We start from the raw sequence: 24701 nt of genomic DNA on the forward strand, positions 1-24701 counted from the left end.
AAATAAAGGAACAAAGGCCTCCAAGGGGGAGGGGCCCGCGAGGAGCCGGGCTGAGGCCGGGGCGAGTGTCCCCAGGACAGGAGAGCCCCGTCCCGGAGGAGCAGGAGCTGCACCGACCTTCCCGGGGGAAAGGGGCTCACGGGGAGTTGGAGCAGGACCAGGAGGGCGAGGAGGCCCTCGGGCTCCCGGGGACAGTAACAGAGCAACTGCGCGCCCAGGAGAGTGCGCCGAGCTCCCTAAGGGCTGCAGCGCGCACGGCGGGACCCGGCGGGACCCGGAGCAGCTGAAGGGGCTCGGGCGGCGGCTCCGCGGAGGGGGCTGCGGGGCCCCGGGAGCAGCTCGGAGGGGCTCGGGCAGAGGAAGAGGCTCCGTGCGGAGGGGGCTGCGCGGTTCCAGGAGCAGCTCGGAGGGGCTCGGGCGGCGGCTCCGCGGAGGGGGCTGCGCGGCCCGGGAGCGCGAATCCACCAGCGCAGGCTCCGGAGCACAGGGCGCCGGGACACAGCCCAGGATCCCGCCTCCCCCGGGACAGGCAGAGGCCGGGAGGGCCCAGGACAGCAAGGACGCTCCTGCCCCAGCTGAGCAGAGCAGCGGCCCCGCCCCGGAGCCTCCAGGCCCTGCAGACGGAGTTCCTGCCGGAGCTGAATCCAGGTTTCCAGAGCTGCCCCGCCACTGGGGCTGTTCCTCCTGCGGCCTCACGGGGTAAACAACCCCCACCGAGCCCTGCACCAGGCAGGGGCACAGCAGCTCCCCCAAGTGCTAACACCTGAAAATCAGCACAACAGGCCCCTCCCCCAGAACACCAGCTAGACTGACAACTTCCAGGAGAAGCCAAGGGACTTAAAGAACACAGAATCAGAAGATACTCCCCGGTGGTTCTTTTTTTGTTTGTTTGTTTTTGTTTTTGTTTTTGTTTTGTTTTGCTTTTTGATTTGTTTCCTTCCCCCACCCCCTTTTTTTCTCCTTTCTTTTTCTTTCTCTTTTTCTTCTTTTTTTTTTTTTTTTTTTTTTTTCGTTTTTTTTTCTTTTTCTTCCCTTTTTTTTTTCTCTTTCTCTTTTCTTTCCTTCTTTCTCTCCTCTCTTTTTCTCTTTTTCCCAATACAACTTGCTTTTGGCCACTCTGCACTGAGCAAAATGACTAGAAGGAAAACCTCACCTCAAAAGAAAGAATCAGAAACAGTCCTCTCTCCCACAGAGTTACAAAATCTGGATTACAATTCAATGTCAGAAAGCCAATTCAGAAGCACTATTATACAGCTACTGGTGGCTCTAGAAAAAAGTATAAAGGACTCAAGAGACTTCATGACTGCAGAATTTAGAGCTAATCAGGCAGAAATTAAAAACCAATTGAATGAGATGCAATCCAAACTAGAAGTCCTAACGACGAGGGTTAACGAGGTGGAAGAACGAGTGAGTGACCTAGAAGACAAGTTGACAGCAAAGAGGGAAACTGAGGAAAAAAGAGACAAACAATTAAAAGACCATGAAGATAGATTAAGGGAAATAAACGACAGCCTGAGGAAGAAAAACCTACGTTTAATTGGGGTTCCCGAGGGCGCCGAAAGGGACAGAGGGCCAGAATATGTATTTGAACAAATTCTAGCTGAAAACTTTCCTAATCTGGGAAGGGAAACAGGCATTCAGATCCAGGAAATAGAGAGATCCCCCCCTAAAATCAATAAAAACCGTTCAACACCTCGACATTTAATTGTGAAGCTTGCAAATTCCAAAGATAAGGAGAAGATCCTTAAAGCAGCAAGAGACAAGAAATCCCTGACTTTTATGGGGAGGAGTATTAGGGTAACAGCAGACCTCTCCACAGAGACCTGGCAGGCCAGAAAGGGCTGGCAGGATATATTCAGGGTCCTAAATGAGAAGAACATGCAACCAAGAATACTTTATCCAGCAAGGCTCTCATTCAAAATGGAAGGAGAGATAAAGAGCTTCCAAGACAGGCAGCAACTAAAAGAATATGTGACCTCCAAACCAGCTCTGCAAGAAATTTTAAGGGGGCCTCTTAAAATTCCCCTTTAAGAAGAAGTGCAGTGGAACAGTCCACAAAAACAAAGACTGAATAGATATCATGATGACACTAAACTCATATCTCTCAATAGTAACTCTGAATGTGAACGGGCTTAATGACCCCATCAAAAGGCGCAGGGTTTCAGACTGGATAAAAAAGCAGGACCCATCTATTTGCTGTCTACAAGAGACTCATTTTAGACAGAAGGACACCTACAGCCTGAAAATAAAAGGTTGGAGAACCATTTACCATTCGAATGGTCCTCAAAAGAAAGCAGGGGTAGCCATCCTTATATCAGATAAACTAAAATTTACCCCAAAGACTGTAGTGAGAGATGAAGAGGGACACTATATCATACTTAAAGGATCTATTCAACAAGAGGACTTAACAATCCTCAATATATATGCTCCGAATGTGGGAGCTGCCAAATATATAAATCAATTATTAACCAAAGTGAAGAAATACTTAGATAATAATACACTTATACTTGGTGACTTCAATCTAGCTCTTTCTATACTCGATAGGTCTTCTAAGCACAACATCTCCAAAGAAACGAGAGCTTTAAATGATACACTGGACCAGATGGATTTCACAGATATCTACAGAACTTTACATCCAAACTCAACTGAATACACATTCTTCTCAAGCGCACATGGAACTTTCTCCAGAATAGACCACATATTGGGTCACAAATCGGGTCTGAACCGATACCAAAAGATTGGGATTGTCCCCTGCATATTCTCGGACCATAATGCCTTGAAATTAGAACTAAATCACAACAAGAAGTTTGGAAGGACCTCAAACACATGGAGGTTAAGGACCATCCTGCTAAAAGATAAAAGGGTCAACCAGGAAATTAAGGAAGAATTAAAAAGATTCATGGAAACTAATGAGAATGAAGATACAACCGTTCAAAATCTTTGGGATGCAGCAAAAGCAGTCCTAAGGGGGAAATACATCGCAATACAAGCATCCATTCAAAAACTGGAAAGAACTCAAATACAAAAGCTAACCTTACACATAAAGGAGCTAGAGAAAAAACAGCAAATAGATCCTACACCCAAGAGAAGAAGGGAGCTAATAAAGATTCGAGCAGAACTCAACGAAATCGAGACCAGAAGAACTGTGGAACAGATCAACAGAACCAGGAGTTGGTTCTTTGAAAGAATTAATAAGATAGATAAACCATTAGCCAGCCTTATTAAAAAGAAGAGAGAGAAGACTCAAATTAATAAAATCATGAATGAGAAAGGAGAGATCACTACCAACACCAAGGAAATACAAACGATTTTAAAAACATATTATGAACAGCTATACGCCAATAAATTAGGCAATCTAGAAGAAATGGACGCATTCCTGGAAAGCCACAAACTACCAAAACTGGAACAGGAAGAAATAGAAAACCTGAACAGGCCAATAACCAGGGAGGAAATTGAAGCAGTCATCAAAAACCTCCCAAGACACAAGAGTCCAGGGCCAGATGGCTTCCCAGGAGAATTTTATCAAACGTTTAAAGAAGAAATCATACCTATTCTCCTAAAGCTGTTTGGAAAGATAGAAAGAGATGGAGTACTTCCAAATTCGTTCTATGAAGCCAGCATCACCTTAATTCCAAAGCCAGACAAAGACCCCGCCAAAAAGGAGAATTACAGACCAATATCCCTGATGAACATGGATGCAAAAATTCTCAACAAGATACTGGCCAATAGGATCCAACAGTACATTAAGAAAATTATTCACCATGACCAAGTAGGATTTATCCCTGGGACACAAGGCTGGTTCAACACCCGTAAAACAATCAATGTGATTCATCATATCAGCAAGAGAAAAACCAAGAACCATATGATCCTCTCATTGGATGCAGAGAAAGCATTTGACAAAATACAGCATCCATTCCTGATCAAAACTCTTCAGAGTGTAGGGATAGAGGGAACATTCCTCGACATCTTAAAAGCCATCTATGAAAAGCCCACAGCAAATATCATTCTCAATGGGGAAGCACTGGGAGCCTTTCCCCTAAGATCAGGAACAAGACAGGGATGTCCACTCTCACCACTGCTATTCAACATAGTACTGGAAGTCCTAGCCTCAGCAATCAGACAACAAAAAGACATTAAAGGCATTCAAATTGGCAAAGAAGAAGTCAAACTCTCCCTCTTCGCCGATGACATGATACTCTACATAGAAAACCCAAAAGTCTCCACCCCAAGATTGCTAGAACTCATACAGCAATTCGGGAGCGTGGCAGGATACAAAATCAATGCCCAGAAGTCAATGGCATTTCTATACACTAACAATGAGACTGAAGAAAGAGAAATTAAGGAGTCAATCCCATTTACAATTGCACCCAAAAGCATAAGATACCTAGGAATAAACCTCACCAAAGATGTAAAGGATCTATACCCTCAAAACTATAGAACACTTCTGAAAGAAATTGAGGAAGACACAAAGAGATGGAAAAATATTCCATGCTCATGGATTGGCAGAATTAATATTGTGAAAATGTCAATGTTACCCAGGGCAATATACACGTTTAATGCAATCCCTATCAAAATACCATGGACTTTCTTCAGAGAGTTAGAACAAATTATTTTAAGATTTGTGTGGAATCAGAAAAGACCCCGAATAGCCAGGGGAATTTTAAAAAAGAAAACCATATCTGGGGGCATCACAATGCCAGATTTCAGGTTGTACTACAAAGCTGTGGTCATCAAGACAGTGTGGTACTGGCACAAAAACAGACACATAGATCAGTGGAACAGAATAGAGAATCCAGAAGTGGACCCTGAACTTTATGGGCAACTAATATTCGATAAAGGAGGAAAGACTATCCATTGGAAGAAAGACAGTCTCTTCAATAAATGGTGCTGGGAAAATTGGACATCCACATGCAGAAGAATGAAACTAGACCACTCTCTTTCACCATACACAAAGATAAACTCAAAATGGATGAAAGATCTAAATGTGAGACAAGATTCCATCAAAATCCTAGAGAAGAACACAGGCAACACCCTTTTTGAACTCGGCCACAGTAACTTCTTGCAAGATACATCCACGAAGGCAAAAGAAACAAAAGCAAAAATGAACTATTGGGACTTCATCAAGATAAGAAGCTTTTGCACAGCAAAGGATACAGTCAACAAAACTCAAAGACAACCTACAGAATGGGAGAAGATATTTGCAAATGACATATCAGATAAAGGGCTAGTTTCCAAGATCTATAAAGAACTTATTAAACTCAACACCAAAGAAACAAACAATCCAATCATGAAATGGGCAAAAGACATGAACAGAAATCTCACAGAAGAAGACATAGACATGGCCAACATGCACATGAGAAAATGCTCTGCATCACTTGCCATCAGGGAAATACAAATCAAAACCACAATGAGATACCACCTCACACCAGTGAGAATGGGAAAAATTAACAAGGCAGGAAACAACAAATGTTGGAGAGGATGTGGAGAAAAGGGAACCCTCTTACACTGTTGGTGGGAATGTGAACTGGTGCAGCCACTGTGGAAAACTGTGTGGAGGTTCCTCAAACAGTTAAAAATATACCTGCCCTACGACCCAGCAATTGCACTGTTGGGGATTTACCCCAAAGATACAAATGCAATGAAACGCTGGGACACCTGCACCCCGATGTTTCTAGCAGCAATGGCCACGATAGCCAAACTGTGGAAGGAGCCTCGGTGTCCAACGAAAGATGAATGGATAAAGAAGATGTGGTTTATGTATACAATGGAATATTACTCAGCTATTAGAAATGACAAATACCCACCATTTGCTTCAACGTGGGTGGAACTGGAGGGTATTATGCTGAGTGAAGTAAGTCAGTCGGAGAAGGACAAACATTATATGTTCTCATTCATTTGGGGAATATAAATAATAGTGAAAGGGAAAATAAGGGAAGGGAGAAGAAATGTGTGGGAAATATCAGAAAGGGAGACAGAACATAAAGACTGCTAACTCTGGGAAACGAACTAGGGGTGGTAGAAGGGGAGGAGGGCGGGGGGTGGGAGTGAATGGGTGATGGGCACTGGGTGTTATTCTGTATGTTAGTAAATTGAACACCAATAAAAAAAAAATAATAAAAAAAAAAAATAAAAAAAAAAATAAAATACTACTTTTCATTTAAAAAAAAAAAAAAAAAAAAAAAAGATACAACAGAGATAGATTAACCAGTCATAATTTGGATCCTAATTCAAACACATTTATAGAAAATTATTAAACATTTGGAAACATTTGAACACCAATTAGCTATTTGAAGCTATTGATAAAGTACCGTCATTTCATTTAGGTTTGTTAATAATATTATGGCTAAGTTATATTAAGTACCCTAATCTTTTAGAGGCATATTGTGAGATATGTATAAATAGAATACCAACAAAAAATAAAGTTTAAAAGTAAGAATTTTGTTCATGGTTAGGCAGCTTTCAAATAATACAGTGATTACTGTAAGGCTTGTTCTGGTTTGAAAGCCATAGCAATTAACCATCATTTATATCAGCCTGTTATAAACATTTATGATGTGATTGGAGTAATAACATAACATAATCCTCCCCATAATCCCTTGTTCAGCTTGCTCCGGGCTCTTTGGTATCTCATACCCTTTTCTTTGAGTTGGGGTCAGATCATGTAATTTCCCATGTTCAGACCCCCACCCTTACTCTGAGTTTTAATGCCAGTTTCTGGCCAGATACCCTTTTACTAGTCACCTGCACTAGTGGAAGCAATATAATGGGACACATAAACAACAAATTACCACATTTCAAAACAAATTCTCTAGGGGGCTTTTTGAAATGAAGCAAGCTATAATTTAAAACTATTTCTCTGCTTTCATAACATTAAAAAGGAACTGCTGTCTTACTCAGGTGCCTAAGGGAGGGGAAAGTTTTTCACCCACCAGAGGGATGGATATTAAAAGATGGAAACATCTTTGAACTCCATTATGAACAGAATATAAGAATTCCATTTCTCAGCACTTCCCATTTTTGAATGCAGGAAAATGGATTCAAAAAATAAACCTAAGCAAGCATTTGTCACTGATAAACCTTCCACTCGCTTGACAAAAACAGTGGCTATTGTCTTGCAGCCCAAACAAGTTTTCCTTGGATGAACTAGAATTGATTTGCTTTATCTATACAGCCTAATCACTCTGCCCCTTCTTGGCAGGGATTATACTTTAGTTCTGTCTGATTGTACTGTCATTCAGATCTGCATTGAGAACGGCAGAAAGAATAAGCAAAATATTAAACAGAGTTGGTTCTAAAGAACTAATTCCTAGCTTCTCTATCAGGAGATGAACAGAAGCATTACCCATGCAATTATGAGTAAACCCTATTTATACCATAAGCTCTTCCTCAAAAAGTGCCTTTTTTTTTCCCTACTGAAATCATGCCAAACGGCTTAGTGTCGCTTGAGTAAATATTATGTACTTACCAGGTTGGCTTGAAAATAGTTTGGGAATTAGCTCTTGATCCATCAATGGGCAACAAGGAAACTGCAGCTACTGAAAGGTCTGTTAACATTCTCCCCTGCTAGCAGTCCCTGAAGTCAGAGTCATTTTCTACTGTAAGAGTTGATTAATGGGAAAAGAACTCTCATACTAAAATAAAATGTCAATAGTCAGACACAGAGCAGCGTAAACCAATTCTAAAAGGCTTACTCTGTATACATTACAGAGTGAATCATTCATTCATTCATTCATTTATTTTTCTTCTTTACACTACTCTGTGTGGGCTCTAGGACAAAAATGGGGAACAAAATGAGTATGATATACTCTCTACACTTGAGAAATTTATAATGTAGACTGATAGATAATACTCTTCAGGGTGTATTAAACACATACTTAGTACTATGCTATTTAAAACATTTTTGATAGATTGTTTTATTGCATCCGAACACTACTATCAGGTGTGTACCATTCTAACCTTCAGTTTCAGATAAAGAAACTGATGCTTAGAGTGTGGTATTGAGCACAGTGGGTCAAATTATCTGGGAATATAGAAATGTGAGAAATGTGTCTGAAGTTTGGACTGCATAGTTCAAAGGATGTGGTAGTGTTTAGATTTAATTTTGAAAGACAAATTGATATCTGATGCCTGCTCCCATAGAGATCAAAACACAGCTCTATTATAGTACTTAGGACCATATTTTATTTAATTGTATATATTTGTTCATTCCCCATGGAGTTACACATGAGCAGGTACTATGTATTTTATTTCATTTCATTTTGTTTCATAGAGAGAGAAAGAGGGGGAAGAGAGAGGCAAAAGGAGAAAAAGAGAGAGAATCCTAAGCAGGTTCCACACCCAGTGTGGAGCCCCACATGGGGCTCAATCTTACAACCTTGAGATCATGAGTCGATATCAAGAGTCAGACACTTAACCAACTGAGCCACCCAGTTGCTCCGAGTAGGTACTATTTTAAATGCCCAGTGCCTTGAGCTGTATTCAGCATGTTGAAAGTTTTCAATAAATTCCAATAAATCGAGTTTGAATGAATATATGAACATCATTTCATTAGATGTAGTAAAGTGAACTTTCCTGAGAAACAGAACAGCATGAAATATGGCACAGAGGTATGAATGTAAATGTGGATAAATAAGCATCCCCACAGTTAAATATGATTTAAATGATGATTAAAACTGGAAGAGAGGTCAGGAAAAGGAAGAGATAAGAGTGGAAAGGCAAGTTGGAGCCTGATTCCAAACAATCTGGACTTGACTTTGACTCAAAGTCAGTGGGGGTATAGGATAAAAATTAAGACATGAGTTATGTTGGTAGGAAGATAACTATCAAGCCAAAGATTATTTTAGGAATAAAGCTAGTCCCAGGATGAGATAAAGTATGCTAGCACAAGGCCAATGGCTAGCATGGAGGTGACTAAATAAAAAGAAATTTAGGAAGTGAAATCAAGAGTATTAGGGACTGATAGGATGAAGCAGATGCTTCAGAGAGAGATACAGACTAGAAGTGTGACCATGGACTTTGAATGGTGCCTGCAAAGAAAGTCTAGTCATTAATGCAATAAGTATTTCAGGGGAGGGCTCGGCGGTTTAGCATGCCTTCAGGCCATGGTGTGATCCTGGAGACCGGGGATCGAGTCCCAAGTTGGGCTCCCTGCATGGAGCCTGCTTCTCCCTCTGCCTGTGTCTCTGCCATTCTCTCTCCATGTGTCTCTCATGAATAAATAAATAAAATCTTTAAAAAATAAAATTATATTAAAAAAAAGTATTTCAAGGGAAAGCAGAAAAACCTGGGTTTTAAATTCTCAAAAGTCCTCCAGAATAGAATAAGAAAAAAGTTTGTCCCTAACTTTCTTAAGTATTCTAATACATATCTGAGACTTCCTGAGCCACTGAGTCTGAAATTCTAGAGCAGTCTTCTTTACCTAAAAGATAGACTACCAGACATTGGCTATCCCAAATCTTCAAATATAGTCAATTAGGTTTTCTCAAGGTAAATTCTGCAAGAAAGATCTTTAGAATTCAAGCAAACTCCAAAAGAAGCCCTCAAATCCACATAAAGACTCTAAATCCCCAGAGATGGAGCACACAGCAATTCTTGGGTCCTTTCTGTGAGACATGTGGAGCAAGTTAACTTGCCAACATCCTGACCCATCTAGATCCTGTTTTCATAGACATCCATGTGGTAGATTACAGCTGTGTCAGCCAGCAGAAAATAACAGAAATCCCATCTCGTAGTGACTTAAAATAAGAACATTTATGGCTTCCCATCACTGGGAATCCAGAAGCAGTTTACCTATCAAGAATGACAAAATTAATTTGGTCATGTGTCCTTTCTCGAGAGTACTTTGGACATTACTTTCTTCTATGTGTAGACCCAATCCTCAGGAGCATGATGAAATCACTATAGGAATGAAACACATGACAGTATTTAGAGAAAAAACAAGAGAGAAGCTATAGGAAAGAAATTGTTCCATCCTAAAGCTATTCCAGGCTTCATCAGAAAATGTGTCCTGTATTCTCATTGTTACAAATTATATAAGAAGCCATGCTTGAGCCTATTGCTGACAATGGGGTGGGATCACTCTGAGAATCAATCCGTACCCTGGATAGAAAAAGAAATACAGGTAATCTGGCAATGAAACCTTTACGAGGACAGAATGAGTAGTGAGGTCAGGTAAGTGACCTGGAGGCCAGTAACTGCAAGAAGCCACTACCCCCCCATACTTGGAGAACTAAAAGGGGAAGGTCAATATGACACAGTCCTGCTCTTGAAAGAACTGCCACTCTGTCACTGGGCAAAAAAGACCCAGGAGATCTTGGTCCCACTCACCCTGCTGAAATACATAGTCCCCTGGAGGTTCCCTTTGCCACTGATTCCTTTGCCAGAGCCAGAGAACTCATTTCCCATCTAGTGGAATCCCATCTCACTGGCAATACTCTCACCCAAGACGATGGCCTAAGAAATGTCATTTACAGGTTCCCTGCTGGAGCATATGAAAGAATGACTGTGGGACTGTGTGTCTAAGACAAATGATTAGCATGCTCTCAGACCATCAGGACTGCATGTGGAGCTGAGGAGGTGGTGAGTTAGGGTAGAGCTACAGCACGTGTCAGCTGCCCTGAAGCATGTAAACTAAGTCCATGAGAAATAAATACCTTAATAAAAGTAGGCTTTGTTTGCATGGAGGGAAAGAGATTGGATACCTAGCAGACTAACAACAGTGTATACAACAGCTGCTGACAAGTAAGCCTAAAATTCATTTTCAGTGACTAATCCAAATTTGTGAAGAAACGTTGGAAAATATCACTTGAATTAAAATCACTTTAAATGTATGTTTCTTGATAGACTGAGAAGATGGCTTTGATTATTTTTGCTTTTACTGTGGAAACACCGTACATGGACCAAAAAGAAGCATTTCTCTGGGGGATATTGTTATCATTACAACACAAGACCTAAAAGGAATAATTAATGCATTAACTAAGATCACCTCATTAAGAAGGAATGTGTTAGACATGCTCACACACATTATCAGTAAGTTTGACTGCTTTATCACTTAATTGATGCTAACAGATTTCCTTCTCAGAGTTTTCACTTCACGTTGGCTCAGTGGGAGTCCAAGTTTCAACACGGCAGGGCTGGGAATAAAGATTTTGTCAACTATTTTCCTTGATGAACATGTCATTTAGGAGGAATTCCAGCGGGCAAGATAATATAGGTTTCCAGTGTGACTGGAATCCCATGCCACGGTCCCATTGGACCTTTTTTTTTAACTTGCTTGGCAAAATATAAAAGACTGCTCCATTAACTTACTTCTACCCTACTTACCCTCTAGAAATTTCTACACTCCATTTCTTGTCAAGCAGACATCCTGGTTAACTACCCTTCTTCCTTTTTGATCATGAATAAACTCAAATGACAAATAAATTTTTTATGAAATGTGGAGCTATCCATATTTCACATCCACTTATGATGTCATAGGGTCATCTAGCTTTTTTTTTTTTTTTTTTTTTTTTTTTTTTTTTTTTTTTACTAGTCTCACAATTCCAAACTGTCTTTCAGACAACAGGGTCTGGTCATGTTCTCTTTCTTTCTGGTTTTCTTTGTAAGAATGTGTTTCTTATCAGTGTTTTAATGCTCAAATATGCAATAATACTTATCATAAATGTAATTACATTATTTTTGCTATTTTTTAACTCCAAAGAAATGTATACTGGTTATAGCAGATCAAATGGTATAGAGACATAGTAAATGAAAATACTAATCTCTTCTTCACATCCTCAAATTCCTTCCCATTTTTGGAAATCATGCTAAGTATATACTTCAAGATTTGAAAAAGATAACAAAAAATTTTAAATAGGGAATATTTTAAACATAAAAAATTAATAATCATTCATTGAGTTAATATGCTAACTGCCCAAATCAGTACCTGGCATATAGTAACTGCTATCAATCTTTTGTTAAAATGAAAATGAGTCAATTTAACCATTGTCCAGGTTTGACATGTGTTAATGTGTTAATGTGACATGTGTGTTTTGCATCAGATTGCTTTGTGCTTATAGAGGTGAAACATTGTAGGTTCACTGACACTTCAGGAGGCCCAGAGCTCTCCCTTCATCTCTTCCTACTCTCCCCCATTACTATCCCTCCCCACTCCCTCTGTGCAAAGTCTCTCCTTTTGGTGGAGACCTTCATAGAACTGACATGTTCCTGGAAAATGAGGATTGGCAGAAATCTTAGAATCAGAAGCTTAGCACACTTATATAAATTTTGGCACTTTATTACATATGTACATGTCCATAATCAATATATGCTATTGCTTTGTAATAATATTTTTTGAATATACAAACTGGCATCATGATGAGCACATTTTGCAACTTTCATTATGTTTTTGAAATCTATCCATTCTAATTCATTGCTCATTCATTTTAATTTATGTATGTTTTTCATTTTATGATTAAATGGTATTTTATTTACTCATCTTTTGTTGAAAGATTTTCAGGCTGGGTAATTGACTCTGATATTAAAAAGGAAGCTAAAAGGAATATCTTTGTACTTGTTGCCTTAAGCTCTTACAAGAATGGCTTTAGGGTGAAGATCTAAGTATACACTATTTCAGTTGTAGCAGAAATGTATTTTCACATTTACTAGGTATAATGAAATTATTTTATAAATTATCCATATCTGTTGACACTCTCATTGACAAAGTTTAAGAGGTTCCCTTCTTCCTGCATACTAACAACTGGCATGTATAGAAATTTGAATTTTTGCAATCTGGGTATGAAATGGCATCTCATTATAATTTTAGTTTGGCTTCCATGAATGTTATTGAAGATATATATCTTTTAATATATGGATGGGTGACTTGGCTTTACTTTTTCATGAAATAGCCTTTGCCTATTTTTCTGTTGAGTCATTAATTTTTTTATTGTTTTGTTCACTATTCTTGATTTAAGTTCTTTTTTGGTTATTTACATTATAAATATCTCATCTAGTATGTAGCTTATCTTCTTACTCTGTTTATGGTATCTTTAATTTTAATGTAGTCAAATTTCTCATCTTCATGTTTTCTCTTCTTTTACCTGTTGTGAATATGTTTTTTATATTCTCTTAGGAAAGCTTTAAAAACTTCACTTTTTGGTTTTAGGGCTTTAATCTGTCCAGAATTTATATCTGTGTATTATGTAACAGAAGGATACCATTTTTTCCTTTTTCCATATGAATAGCCAATTGTCCCAGCATCATTTATTCTTTCACAGCTTTTTTTTTTTTTAATGTCAGATTTGTGCTATCCCAAATTCCCATATGTTCAGCACATTTTTCTTGGCTCCCTATTGGATTCATCTGGTCTGTTTTTCTCTCCTTCCTTTCTATTTTACTTTTCTCCACTATCACCATAATCTTTTAATTACTAGATGTTATTTTAAGAATCATTAGTTAGATTACATGATAACAAGCCTTTCCTATTAAAGTATGCTTTTGTTTTTTCTTTCTAGCATGTCTACTAGTGAGACCAACTTTTATAGAATCACACTTTTTGTCTCTTTGTTTATCAAATACTATGTGTTGGGAAAAAATGTTCTATATATAACCCTAAGAATTTTTCGCCCACTTGTTCTTCCCTATCAAGGTAGCTTATATATTTCACATTTGTTGCCTGAGAGAAGGAATAACCCAGAGAATGGATAAACAAGCAGATTCTACAAACAGCACAATCAAAGATTTAGTCTAGACTCAGAGGGAAGAGAAAGCATAAGAAGAAAGTTTGAAAATAAGTTCTTGGTAGGACACTCATTTCCTTATGTATATTCCAGGAGCTAGAATGAGAAAATGAGATATGAAATGAAGGTTGTTTAGTGGTGGGTCCCCCAAAAGGGCCAATGTACCCCAATTCTCTTAGCACCCTAACTTCTCTTAGCTCTCTTCTGGGAGGGGGTGGTGACAGTAAGAGATGAAAAGAAAATCATATAGATTTTGAGTCTGCAAGCAGATGCTGGGTAGCATGATATTCCAATTTTTTCTCACTCCCCAGTGTATCATTGGAGCAGTAGAGCAGAAATAACTGTGCTATGTCTCTAGGACAATGGGCCCTGGACTCTTCACAGAGTATCCCAAATTTGCAGAATCGAGGGAGAACAGGAGCCCAGGAAAAGCATGGAAATTACTAAAGGACTTAGAAATCCCAACTGATTTTCCCACAGCCTCTTTGGAGCACTGGAACTGCAGGATTCTTTTCCTTTGGTAGCTACAAGTTCCTTCAGCAACAACCTGCATGGACCTTTGCTCAACAAAACAAAACTTAAAGCCAAAAGAAAAACAAAATGAAGTTTTTTGGGGGGTTTTAAACTACCCAGTGCTCACCTCTGCACTTTAAACAAGAGAATCCTACATATAACATGCATTGGGATTGCCTCGAGGTTCCATGGTTATTTTTTTGTTGTTATTGTTATTGAGGGGGATGAATTCAGAAATTAAATTCAGGCTGCCACTAACCTTGAATCTTCTGCCACTTTCCTTCTCATGAATTTAATTAAATTATTTTATGTGTGAATATATATATATATATATCTTAGTGACTCATTCCTTGAAAGATTGAAAGCACTTCAGAAAAAAGAATTATGGCTACCAGTTCACACCACTCTATCCTAAGCCAAGTGGGGTGTCTGGCACATGGTGAACATTCAATAAGTAATTGTTGAATGAGCAAATAAATAAATAATATACACACAAATATAAGGGTCAGACCTAGTCATAATAGGAAGAGCCCTCGTGTAGGAATTAGGGATTCTGGGAACAATCTTGACCTATGTACTAATAATTTGTGACCCTGATAAGTGATAACCTTTTCAGGGTTTTAGGTGCTTCTGCAAAATGGAAATATTAGATTAAATCAGTGATTTATAAACTGTGCTTGCTCTGGGGATGTTTTTGAGAACTAGATAGGGTTGGAGAAAATGTGCAGTGGGTATGCTTGGTACCTCTCATTTCTAACCCAATAAGGACAAGATTAATTTATTTTAAATATTAGGCTGAACATCTGAAAAGTGTCTCCGTGGCTTACAAACACACATAAAAAGTGTCTCTGTGGCTTACACACACACACACACACACACACACACACACACACACACAATTAGAGAGAATATCTCCAAACTTCCTTACATCTTCCTGGGATAGACACACCAGCCAATAACCAGAAAGATTATACAGTGTTTCCCTTCATCTTAACTTTGTATTAAGTGATTAGAAGCCTATAAGCATTGTTAAGAATCTAAATTGTTTAGCCAAGAATTGGCAGGAAAAGAGTTATATCTGAGGAACTGCAATAGCAAACTGGTCCTCTGTTGTTCGATATGTGGAAACTTCATGTATATATTCTACTAATCAGAAAAAATATATATATATTCTCCTAAGTATTTGGTGTATGTGTGATGTTGGCATTTTTGCAAGTACTTAACATGTACTAAGTTTTCATTAAGAAGTTTAAAAAAACTAATAAGATACAGCAACATTATGAGGTAGATAAAATTGCCGTTTGTTTTATATTTCTTCAAAGTATCTATTGAGCATTGTTTTTTTTCTTATAATATTCAATGGAATGAGCAGTGGATATCAAAGTGAAGATAGATAAGTTCCCCGCTTTCATGATACTAACATGAGAAGGTGGGGACAGAAAATAAAAGATAAAGAAAATTCATAACACACTTTAAGATTGTAAGGTGTCTCATCACTCTTACAAAAGATTTTCAGATATGTCTGAAGAAAATATAAAAGGGAAAATGGAACAGAGATGATGGGGTTAGAGTGGGTGAGAAGAGAAGCTACATTTGAGGGAATTGTTTGGGAAGATCTGAGGAGAGAACACTTGAGCTGAGATCCCTCTGCAAGATAATGAGAGGGATCCATCCTAGAGAGAACAACTGAAAGTCCCTGGGGCATGAAGGAACATGGCATTTTGGTCGAACAGGAAGAATGAAGAAACTGAGTCACAAAAGGTTTAACTAATTCTTCTCACACCACACAGGCAGTATGTTAGCCAGGTTTGCCTGATTGCAAAATTGGTTCTCTTAAACACTAAGCAGTATGGCTTCCCTAGAAATGGGCTTGTCAGGACTAATATCCATAAAACAGACCAGAGAGCTTCCCAGGATAAAAAGCTATATGGTGCAGCCCCGGTGGCCCAGCAGTTTAGCACCCCTGCAGCCCGAGGTGTGATCCTGGAGACCCTGGATCGAGTCCCACGTTAGGCTCTCTGCATGGAGCCTGCTTCTCCCTCTGCCTGTGTCTCTGCCTCTCTCTCTCTTTGTGTCTCACATGAATAAATAAATAGAATCTTAAAAAATAAATAAAATCTTAAAAAAAAGCTGTATAGTTTTGATTATGAAGACATTTAATGACTTGAACTGCTGTACATTTAGGAATATCACAACAGTATGATCCAGTAGCAATGATTCACCCTTTCATATTTATATTAAGAAAACTCTTGTAAAATCCCCTTTTCTTGCCAACTGCATAGTTGGCACTAAGATGAGGTACCTTAAGGCAAGGACATAGCCAGGTAATTGGAACTGCAAATTGGCAACAATTAGATCTTTTGTACTTGCATAGCAGCAAGCAGTAATAGTAATTGACAGTGGGGTAGGCTGTAATTGAGGTCCATGATTCTGAAGGAGAAGAGAGCAGAAGACAGGAAATAGGCTTAGACTGTGTTTGTGAACATAAAAATTAGTAACAATATATTAACATAGAAAACAGGATTAGGGGCACTTGAGTGGCTCCGTTGGTTAAGTGTCTGACTCTTGGTTTCAGCTCATGTCATGATCTCAGGGTTGAGAGATGGAGCCTTGCATCAGCCTCTGCACTCAGCACAGAACCTGCTTAAGTCTCCCTCTCCTACTTCCTCTGCCGCTCTCCCCACCTGGGTGTGTGTGCATGTATACGCGCACTCTCTCTCTTTCTAAAACAAACAAACAAACAAACAAACAAGTAAATAAATATTTTTAAAAATGGAAAATAGAGTCAGAAAACTAGGCATAAGCCACAAACCTTGTAAGTATAATCCTTGTTACCTAAGACTATAAAGTCCCAAGGATAAGGAATATGCTGAAGGATGATCCTTATGTGGCAGTACAAATTTACCCTTGGTTTGGAGAGGTTTTAGAAATAATTTTAAGCAGGAAATTTCTACAACACTGGGACTTCTACTACAGTTTCGCTGCATTTATTCACACAGTTCTTTTCCATTTTCAGGCTCTGAGGGTTTCATGGGTCCTGGGCTCATTAATTTTTATAATGTGGCTCCGTTGTACATATCAAACTTTATTATTACCCAAACATGAGAAATGGCACACAGAGTAGTTGCGGAATTCACCCTTTATCACAAAGCAATTGAGAAATGCAAAGAATGCTCTAGTCACTAGCTCTCATCTAAAACTGAGTCATAAAAACAAACAAACAAACAAAAAAAAAAACAAAAAACTGAGTCATGTGTGTACTATGGCCTTCGGCTAGAAAGGCAGAAAGTAGCACCTAAGGAATAATGATATAATCTGCATGAAGTAAAACTTAAAGAAGTATATGCATACTATCTACCCTCTGCAACTTTCCATTGATATTTCCTTAGTTACTCAAAATGTATTTTTTATTTCAACATGCACGAATATTTGGAAAGTACAAAGCTATATGAAGAATATTTACATCTGATATTTTTTTCTGTGATTATTATTTGTTCTAGGGTTAAGATTTTATTGTAAGCACTTTTCTGTTTCCTGCTCTATAGTTTGATACAACATAACAAATATTTTACCATATCATCACAATCTTATAAGTAAAATTTCAGTGACTGACTGTATATCATTTCTCCTAATGCTAGATTCATTTTTCTCAATTTTTCTGATAAACATTGTATCTTTGTGCATAATTTTTGCATTTCAGATTATTTTGAGCTGACTTCTAAACTGGGTAAATAAATGGTAATATTTAAAAAATGACATTCATATCCTAAAATTTAAAATATCATATGGCTAGAGTAGTGCTCATCAAATTTAAAGTGTGCATGAAGTATTTGAAGATAGTTTTAAAATTGAATTTCTGATTAACTAGGTCTGGGATAGAGTCTGGGATTCTGCATTCTAACAACCTTGCAAGTCTGTTGATGCTGCTGAGACTTGCCCCACACTCTGGTAGCAAGATGCTAGTGATTTTTTTCCTAAATGTGTCAGTGGTAGATATATTTCAAAGTCCATATATATCAAAGAACACTCAATAATGCTGCCATCCAGGAAAGACATTAACACTGGATATGCATATTTAGGTGTATGTGATATTCACTAAAAATTCTGAGGAAAATCCATTCTTATTGTGGCACTTCTGTTTTGTAGAAGAGAAGCCTGAGGACACTGATCTTTGCTTTCATCTGTAATTAGATACTCTCCTACATTTCCCCTGTTTGTTTATAGGGTCATGATTCAAAATTGACCTTCAAGTGGCAGGACCAAGTAAATTGTGTAGAACTAATGCTCTTGCAGACACTGACCATAAACTCTAGACAAAATACAAACAATAACGTGAAGACACTGAGCAGTGAACAAAAGCAATGATATTACGGAGGGAAACTGATGTTTGGAAAAAAATAAGAGCACAACGTGGGTTTCTGAGGTTACAGTTTTTAGTCTGAGGGTAAGTCATTGTTAGCATCATACAGGCAGTTAAAATTCCAAAAGAAGGTGCCGTGGAAGGCCTGGGTGGCTCAGTGGTTGAGCATCTGCCTTCAGCTCAGGGAGTGATCCTGCCGTTCAGGGATCAAGTCCCACATCGGGCTCCCTGCATGGAGCTTGCTTCTCCCTCTGCCTCTGTGTCTGCTCTGTCTCTGGTCTCTCATGAATAGATTAAAAAAAATCTATATATAAAAAAAATAAGAGCGCCTCTGTTGGCTCAGATAATTAAGCACCTGACTTCAGCTGAGGACGTAATCTCAGGATCTGGTGATTGAACCCTGCGTCTGGCTCTGCACTCAGAATCTACTTGTCCCTCTCTGTCTGCCCCTGTCCCTACTCATGTTTGCTCTCTCTCTCAAATAAATAAAATCTTAAAACTCCAAAAGAAAACCCATAGTTTCTGCAGGAAGCACTGGTAGTTAGAATTTGGGGCCATCACTTCCCCCAACTTCAGAAGATAGTTCTACAAAGGAGATATTCAAAAAGAGGAGCCCTCTAGTCTGTGTATTAGCTCCACTGACATCCCAGTCTGCACCCAGAAATGTGCATGTGTAGAGCAAGCACACTACCAACAGCTTGACTGAGAATGAAGGAAATTTTAGATGCCACACATAGAAGACCAACTTTAACAAAACACTTGTAGTACCTGGTTTAGTCATCTACTAAAAGGAATTGAGAAAAACTTTAAAAAAAAGGAGAAATATAACCATGGTAATGGTTTAAAAGACCCAAATATTTTTTTAATAAAATAATTTTTATTGGTGTTCAATTTACCAACATACAGAATAACACCCAGTGCTCATCCTGTCAAGTGTCCCCCTCAGTGCCCGTCACCCACTCATCCCCACCCCCCGCCCTCCTCCCCTTCCACCACCCCCAGTTCATTTCCCAGAGTTAGGAGTCTTTATGTTCTGTCTCCCTTTCTGATATTTCCCACACATTTCTTCTCCCTTCCCCTATATTCCCTTTCACTATTATTTATATTCCCCAAATGAATGAGAACATATAATGTTTGTCCTTCTCTGATTCACTCTGATTCACTCAGCATAATACCCTCCAGTTCCATCCACGTTGAAGCAAATGGTGGGTATTTGTCGTTTCTAATGGCTGAGTAATATTCCATTGTATACATAGACCACATCTTCTTTATCCATTCATCTTTTGATGGACACCGAGGTCCCTTCCACAGTTTGGCTATCGTGGCCATTGCTGCTATAAACATCGGGGTGCAGGTGTCCTGGCGTTTCATTGCATCTGAATCTTTGGGGTAAATCCCCAGCAGTGCAATTGCTGGGTCGTAGGGCAGGTCTATTTTTAACTCTTTGAGGAACCTCCACACAGTTTTCCAGAGTGGCTGCACCAGTTCACATTCCCACCAACAGCGTAAGAGGGTTCCCTTTTTTCCGCATCCTCTCCAACATTTGTGGTTTCCTGCCTTGTTAATTTTCCCCATTCTCACTGGTGTGAGGTGGTATCTCATTGTGGTTTTGATTTGTATTTCCCTGATGGCAAGTGATGCAGAGCATTTTCTCATGTGCATGTTGGCCATGAAAGACCCAAATATTTTTAAGATATCAATTGATGTATATATCCCAGGTACTCCCTATCAGAATCCCAAAAAACCTGATTTAAAAATTCCTATGGAAATGTTAAGGACCTACATTATCCAAGCAATCTTGAGAAAGATGAATGAAGCTTAAAGACTTACACTACATAACTTAGCATATAATAATTTAATAATTGTTTTACTGATACAGGGATTAATAAATGGATTAAATTAATAGAGAGCTAAGAAATTGATATGCACAATATGCACTTATATATCCATTTGATATTTTTGAAAAATATATGAAAAGAAATCCAGTGGGAAAAAGAATAATCTTAACAAATGGGACTGGAAAATCTGGATATCCCTCAGGAAAGCAATACACCTAGACCCTTACCTCACACTAAATACAAATACTGAAATGTATTATAGACTTGAATGCAAAAACAAAAGCTATAAAGCTTTTAGAAACAAATGTAGGAGAAAATCTTTGTAACTTGGGTGTTGGCAAAGTTTTCTTAGGGCACAAAAATCAAAACCACAAAAAATTATAAATTAGATTTCCTCAAAATTCATAAAAAAATCCCACAAGTTTGAAATGTGGGCATAGATAAAATTCTTAACGAGTAAGTAGATAAATAGTAAACTAGCAAAGAGGTAGCTGACTGGGATCCCACTGGCCCAATGTGGGACAATGAAAACCACAAAATTAATAAGAGTAATGAAGTAAAATTCTTTAAATAAAAACAATCCATGGAACTACGGATAAATTCAAAAATAAATAGATAAATTGAGATGACAAGTTGTTTCTTACAAAGTAGGATGATAACCAATAAATGAGGACATTTATACAGTCTCAAATATCTATGTCCAGTTTACTTATGAATTACAAAGGGACGATAGTAACTTTAAAGTGAAAGAGTCCGGCAGACTCCATCTTTAACCAAGAGATCAAAGTCTATCACTAATAATAAGACAAACTGATACCATTCACTTCTTCATGCGATTCACCCGAAAGGATACAGCATTCCTTTCATAGTACTCCCTCAAAAAGCCCAAATTGAGGAACATTCTATAAAACACATGAACTACACTCTTCAAATCTCAATGCCATGAAATACAAAAAAGGATGAGAAACTTTTCCATGTTGTAGGCTAAAGAACCGTAACACCTAAATGCCATGTGTGATTCTAGATTAGTTCATAAATGGATGAAAAAGTCCCATAAGGGATAATTTGTGAAATTGAATAAGGACTTTATTACCAGTATTATTACTGTTGAATTTCCTGAATTTGATCATTTATTTCACTTAAGTAATGAATGACTGTTTTGTAGAAATAGACAAAGACTGAGAGAGAGAGAAAGAGAGAGAGAGAATAGCATGTGGCTAATGTGGTAAAATAATTGCTGAATTATGGGTATATGGGTATTATTAATAATAACTATTTTTAAAAAAGATTTTATTTATTCATGAGAGACATAGAAAGAGAGAGGCAGAGACACAGGCAGAGGGAGAAGCAGGCTCCATGCAGGGAGCCTGATGCTGGACTCAATCCCAGTGCTCCAGGATCACGCCCTGGGCTGAAGGCAGACGCACTTAACCACTTGAGCCACCCAGGCATCCCTAATTATTAATAATTATTAATGTAACCTTTAAGGGTTACGTTTTTTTTTTTTTTTTTACAAAATGAAAAGATCAAAAACAAAATTCAAATTTTTTCTGCTGCTTACTTAGGAGCGATCTTCTTTATAAATGGATTCATCTAAATATGTGATTTATGGTTTTCCCCAGCACAGGTGGATTTTCTTTAATAATAACATTTATTAATGCTCCTTTTACTAGTGTTTTTGTTCTCTTTTCCACTTTAGGAAGAATATTTCTTAATTTTTAATATCTAAAAATTATATTATTAATATTATATATAGTTAATATCTTTCTATTATATAGCCATTCATTCATTCATTCATTCATTCATGGAGTTGGTATCAAAATCCTAGATCTACCTCTTATAAGGTAGTGATTTAGATTCCTTAAGCCTCGTTGTTTTCATTTATATAGTATATTTTAGAGTACACACATAGATTTATTGTTAGTGAACTTTGTTATTTTTAGTGAATATTTATTTTAAAACTTTTTGCCCTAACTCTGCATTCCAGTGTCTCTTTTAAAGATGGTTCTCCAAGTCACTGATTTTATTTCCACGCTGTTAATTTTATTTTGTTCAGCCAGAGTTCAAACTCTATTATTGCATAGATTCATTTCCTAAAAACTTTCCCCTATCTCTTTCCATTTCAGCTGAACCTATAGTCTGAAAATCCTTACTGCTCCTCTTTCTTAGTGTTTTTACCTGTAGCCAACAGAGGATGCCAGTTATATCTAACACTCCTAGTAAATCATTCTGAAGGGTCTTTCTTTCTGTGATTTTTCAGATAATGCTTCTTTTCTTGTGTACTGTGGCATATTGTTTTTGCAGAAATCATGTTGGCCTTTTTTTACAGCTGACTCATCCAAAAAGGATTGGAGAGTAAACAGTCTGCCATTTGCTCATAGAAGACTTGTCTCAGTGCAGTGTTTCCAATTATCCCATCACTTCTGTGTTAGACTGAGATGAGATCTTCATTTTGCTCCTCAGTCTGGCTCCCTGACACACTTTTTATGTATGGAAGAATTTCTAACTTTCCTGCAGGATGCCCAGTACTGTATTCATAAGATTGCACTTCCCAATATCCAAAATGGCTTCACAGATGAGATGGCTTCACAGATGCCCTTAATTTGCACAGTTATTTATTTTTGGTGTTTAGTCAGTGAATGCTTAGTCAGCAGATGATCCAGATCAACATGTATGCATTAGAAAGACAACTAAGTCCTGTTTGTTGGTAAACTTTTTGTTTTTAACTAAAGAGTCCAGGCAATAAAGAAAGGCAAAAGAGTCTCTCCATTACTCTTAGACCGTTGTAGTGGGTCATAAATGATTAAAATTTTATTTATATTCATTTATAATTTTATTCCCCATCCGAGACCTATCAAACTTTTGGAACTAGAATTTAGATCTAAACAAAACTCTCAGGTCTTCGTATTGAAATGACTTCCTGTCTTAGAATTTTAAATTTTGAGTATTAATTTTTTCAATGACTTCAAAATCAAAAATTGATAGAAGAATCACCAGAATCAGGTAGTCTAATCATTTTAGGTAGTTTCCCTCATTATTTTTATCTTCAAAAAATAAATTTGCATTATTAGTAGTATCAACTTTTGGGCAAGGCAAAGAGTCAACTTAGAGAAAGGAAGAGATGTCATTTTAAAACCAATGATGAATATCTGTTTTTCCTTTTGATTTGAGTCCTTTTGTTTCTGAGGTTTATTTTCAAAATTCATATTCTGTGTTGTGCAATAACTGCAATATACAGGAGCAGGAGCATGTTCTTTATTTTGAAAATTGCTTTCAAGGTATATATCTTAAAATAAATCAAGTTAAGATATAACTTTTGTTATTAGTTTGTAGTTGTATAGTAGTAAATTGCAGTGAATGTGGCCGGATTTATTTCTACTTTTAGGGATTTATTGGTGTTTTCTTTATAGCTTGATATATGAGCAATCATTTTAAATGTTCCATTGGCTCTTGAAGAGAAGGAACAATACTTATAGAAGATTTAGGATGTGAAATACAGTTACACATAAAACATATCCTGTTAATATATTACTTAGACCAGTGCTTTGTTTACCCACTCTATTAAAAACTATGTAAATTTTTTCAATTAAATTTGTGTTTCTGGCTGTTTCTATTTCTGAGTGTATGCTTTAAGTATCTAAGTTTTGGGTTAAACGCTTAAAGGTTTACTACTATTTCTACTTTCTGTATATTGTGGCTTGTGTTTTTAGTATACATACAGGCATATATTAATTCTCCCTTTTTTGTTTATTTTATCAAAACCTGGAAGGTTATATTTAAAAATTCTATGATAATATTTCTATTTCTCCTTATATGTCTAAGCATTTGTTTTATATACTTAGATAACAGGTCATTCTTAAATTCTCATCAAAGTTTTATTATACTTGTGGATTTTATGTTTTCTAAAAAGAACATATTTACTACTTAAAAGCTTACCTTGAACTCCACTTTCTCCACTTTCATGTTGTTATTGAGATCTCTGCTTTAATTTTATTACATGTGTAATTGCTCATCTTTTTCCTTTTTGTCTTTCTAGATTACTTTGTTTTATTCATGTATCTTGTTGAAAGTACAGTTTTTTTCTTTATATATTTTTGTTTCTATGCCTACTTATTCTAGAATATATCCAAGAAAAATTTTTAAAATTAAGCACTTACACCGAAGTATACTTTTCCTACAGTGCAACATGCATTTCTTAAATATATAACTTGGTGTATTAGATGCGTAATGAACAACATTCAAGAAGAAAACTATTTTCATTATTACAGAAACTTT

Source organism: Canis aureus, chromosome 19 (genome assembly GCF_053574225.1).
Source record: "Canis aureus isolate CA01 chromosome 19, VMU_Caureus_v.1.0, whole genome shotgun sequence".
Classification (NCBI taxonomy): domain Eukaryota; kingdom Metazoa; phylum Chordata; class Mammalia; order Carnivora; family Canidae; genus Canis; species Canis aureus.